This window comes from Diprion similis, chromosome 4, assembly GCF_021155765.1.
Source record: "Diprion similis isolate iyDipSimi1 chromosome 4, iyDipSimi1.1, whole genome shotgun sequence".
NCBI classification, from domain to species: Eukaryota; Metazoa; Arthropoda; class Insecta; order Hymenoptera; family Diprionidae; genus Diprion; species Diprion similis.
In genome coordinates, this window is record NC_060108.1 from 23,918,017 (window position 1) to 23,922,462 (window position 4,446).

At 41.2% G+C, this 4,446-nt stretch overlaps 1 pseudogene; it reads left to right on the plus strand.

The window, feature by feature from the left end:
* The first annotated feature begins 368 nt into the window (after window positions 1–368).
* On the plus strand, window positions 369–1,549 carry LOC124405942 (annotated as a pseudogene).
* The last annotated feature ends 2,897 nt before the right edge of the window (window positions 1,550–4,446 follow it).

Consider the following 4,446-nt stretch of genomic DNA (forward strand, 5'->3'; position numbering starts at 1 on the left):
AGCCCACCGTCTAGACGATATTTCAGTTTTCGTTACGTTGAGCATAACTTTCTCACCGTAAAGTAAACGTCATATTTTCAAGTTGCTCTTCTTTTAGGTATATAGCTGGCATGCGCGTTCACAAGTTCGTCAAATCTGCCAAGGTATGGAACGAAGGTCGGAAAACTTGTGAGTCAGAAGGTGCTCACCTCGCAATTATCAACTACCTAGGCCGGGTTTGTATGGAAAATCTGCCTCCACGGCTTTTTTGAATTGCACTTGAAGTAAAAACCTTTTTTCGATTTTTTTAACGATTTATATACATAAGGTGAATCGCTACAATACACGGTCAAACGCTTGGACAAGCAGGATTTGACAAACGGCGTGCAATGGAGCCGAATAACTGTGATGGCATTGAAAATTGCGTAGTTCTCACATTGGACGGTACTCTGAACGAACTACCAATCTTGGAAGAACGGATCCAGCTAGTGTATAAAAATCAATTAATAATACGAGTTTCACGGATTAATAACGTTGAATTTTTAAGCTATTCAAGTTGCTCATGTACACGATATTGCATACAATAAAAAAAACTTGAATACCATTTTCTAATAGCATATGACGATTACAGTTTTGTGGAACCCGGTAGATTAATTTGAACTAGATATCCACGAACATATGTACGTTCGTTAGTATTCGCTGTAGTCAAGATATCCTTTTTGTCTAATTTTATGTCGATTACAGCAAGTGAAAGAGAATTGAAATTTGAATCGTTACTTCGCGATTTGTCCCTCAACCTGACAGATTGTTTATCTTATTTTTAACGTCGTGAGAAGAGCATGGCGAAGGACAAGAGTCTTCTGTCTCATAGAGTAAGTGATTTATTTACGTAGAGAAAACGCTCGAAGAGGTTCTTCGGAAAGCAACCGGAGAAAATGAGGTTCAAGTATTAGGATGGGATTTTGGCGAGGCGAGCAATAAGGATGACGGCTACTCGTCCGTCGTCAGTAGAGTCAAGGTGAACGAAACGGCGAGTGGTAAACCTGCCGAAATATCTCTCGTCGTTAAATCAACGATCAGTAATTTGGCAAGAAAGAAAACTTTCCGCAGCGATGAATTCTTTTGCAAGGAAGCAATCTGCTACACAGAGGCAGACGTAACTGTCTTACAATTAACATGGAACAGATTGAACCTTCGACGTGTGTTTCAACCTCTCGAAAATCCAATTCACGTTCCAGGTATTCCCCAAGTTTCAAGAGTTCGTCAAGTCCAAGGATGCGGCAGACTTTGTGGTCGTACTTCGACGCTTCGCAGCTTCTTCCAACGGTCGGGACGATTATCTGGCTCTGGAAGACGTGACTTCCTGCGGATTTGAACCCGTGACTAGACACCACTCGCTAAAACTGTCGGATTGTGGTCTGACATTCAAGGTGTTAGTCAGATTTCACGCCGTTTCATTTGCTTACAAGGACCAGATGAAACAGGAGTTCCAAAGAATGCCGGTCTTTTGAAGGAGACTTATTTCCTACAACGACTGGTTAAAAAATTACCAGGTTATTTCTACTCGTGACTTCTCACGTAACATGAAAATTTTTTAGGAAACTTTCAATAAAATTTGAAAAAAAAAATAAAAAATAGTTTGTACAGCTTGACATAGTATAATTCGATTTTTCTTCTTTGTTTTCGACTGAAATAAGAATCTTTATTGATGAATAAATCTTTTGTATATATTGTAATAAATGTTTTCCACTGACCCATAAAAAATCTTTTAAACTCTGCGAGTACAAATTTTATGACGATAAAAATGAAGCTTTGAAGACGTGAAGAAAATAATAATATCTTGATAAGAAAAAAAGTGTTATCCAAACGTTTAGTACCTCAATTAATTTCAACGTTAAAAAGTTTATCCAACCGAGGTAGAGAAATCAGGAAGCGTTAACATCTGTAATTCCGTTTATCCGCTATTAAAAAGCAAAGAGTATAAAAAAAGCAAAAAAAAGCAGACGTGAAAAAAAAATGTCACGTCTTTTCTTTACAATTCTCCGGTTACTAACGAGATAAAAAAGAAAAGAGTATTTCGACTTTCCCCCACGTCCCCCTGTCATTCGACAGTGAAAAAAGATAATCCTCGTTCTCTTCGAGAGGCGTAGAGTCGATACAGGAGCAGTGTTGGCGGGAAATTCGCCACTTTGGTTATCCCGGTCTAGGGGTGACGGGGTGGCGATGGTTTCCCAATTTAACGGACCAGCACCTGCAATACCTATTATAACATCATTATATAGAACGGTATACGGGGTGTGTATGCGTCCCCGGTGTGCAGCTCAGCAATCGCGAGGTTTCCCCGGTCACCGGATCCAAGGGGTGCAGGGGGTGAGTTCTAGTTCGTTGATTCGTCGGCAGGGATCCCTTGGCACGACGGGGTTGCGCGTGCCGAAGGCGGACAGTCCGCTTCTGGCTTTCGCGTACGAACGGTGAAAACACCGCGTTTCGCAAAAGTCGCGCGAAAACGGGTCGCGAAAAGAAATCTAATTTTCCGCCAGCTCGAAACACGAGGAAAAAACATATCGGGGGTAGAAAATTTCTACTGGTATAAATAGCCTCCGGGAAAAATTTTCAAAACTTTTTTTCCCCTTTTTAAGGTGGTTGAACCGAGGTCCTCGAGTGGAGAATAATGATTCTTCGAATCTAGAATCTAGAAATGAATCAATTACATAAAAATAACGTCAGATATTTTGTGGAAATAAAAAAACACGTGGTGATTAGCTTTTTTTCGGCTGAAAAGTTTTAGACTTGTGTGGCTGTTTTGGTGGTTGAAACTTAATCCCGGAACGGAGGGAAAGCGGCATGAATGCTGGAGAGAAGTAGTGGAGAGTGATTAAAATTCAACTCGTTTAATCGCGTGTATACTTTAGTTTCTGCGGTAAAACGCCCCGGCGTCCGTCTTGTATAATTTATTTACGTGAGGTTATAACTCCCGTTTAAAGTAGCGAAACTTTCTCACGTGCTGCTGCAATGCTTAAGGTTCCCGGGATTCCCGCTGCATTCCCGACGATCCCGTTCGGTCCGTTCTTCTTCCTCATTTTACTTCTTTTTTCAGCCTGTCAGGTTCTTCTTTCAGGATCCAAATTTCTCTTCCGTCGAACCGGGTCAAAACCGCGAACACACGAATAGATAATCAATCACGAAGTGTATAATAGAACTGGTCAATATTGAAAGCTTCGTGTCCTACAGGTGAAAAGCGATAACGGCAAGCCGGTGGAAATTTTCCTGAAAGATTTTTTTTTTCCCCTTCTGACACGTGCGTTTTTTTTTCACTTTCTAATTCGTTTTCTTTCCAGTTCGGGTTTCGGTCTCAGACCGTCGATAAATTCCAATAGTTCCGGGCGATTTGTTTCCGAATCAATTGGGCGGCGCGAAACATTTCTTCCGTCAAAAAGTTACAAGCATCTCTCAGAGCAGAGTTAGCCCGTCGTTAATAGGCCGTGCAAATATCCTCGAGGTAATCTGCCTCTATTTTTTTCTCTTTCTCTTTACCCTTCTTCACCTCTTCTCGTGAATTTCGCCCAAGCGTCGTTACGACGATAAATATCAAATGAAATGAAATTCGAAAGTGACACGAGCAGATGAACCTGCCGATGACTTGAGATTGAAAATATCGACTGATTTTATACACTGGGATGAAAAATTGCGAGTCAGTATTTTCGAGGAATAAATTAATCGACTCGAATCCAGAGTTTAGTCGATTCGTTAGAAGCCTTTTTTCAAATCCAGTGATTCCCGAAGTCGTTGTAGATTTATGTAAGAACATAGATAAGCCACTCGCGGCTTTATTCGCCGCTCGTTTTCGGCTGATTGTAAATGATCTCTCGTAATCTCTGTCCCGTTTTTTTTGCCGCAATTAACTGCCTCAGTCTTCCGTTTCCGTTTTTTTTTTTTTTTTTTTTTATCTCCTTTTTCGCTATCTCACCGAGCTTTCCTTTTCGCATTTCATTGTGCTGTCCACTACGCTATGAGGTTGATTTTTTATGATCGAGCGAATGGGGATCGAGATAAAACGGCGACAAAGCATCGCGATGGCCGTTAAAACGTGTGCAAAATTTTATTTCGTTTTTTTTTTCTGCAATGCCTCCTCTTTCCCTTTTTGCTCGCGTAATAATTTTCACTCAACGATAATGACGTCACTTGGGGGCACAGACAAAAGAGCACCGACGACGACGGGGGTAAAGTGAAAAAGTTGGCAAATAGAAATAATAAAGGAAATGCAAAGCTGCCGTGGCAATGCAGCCGTCGGTTTATACCTACGGTGCATTTAATATACTTGGAACATTCAGAAGCTCAAGGTGAAGGAGGTGGTTCGTTCAGTTTGTTCGGGCGTGAATCGTGGTCGTGCTCAACTTTTAATTAGTACTTGAAAAGAAGGGCGAGTACTGGAGAGGAAGGCAAGAGAGAGATAGAGAGAGAGAGAGA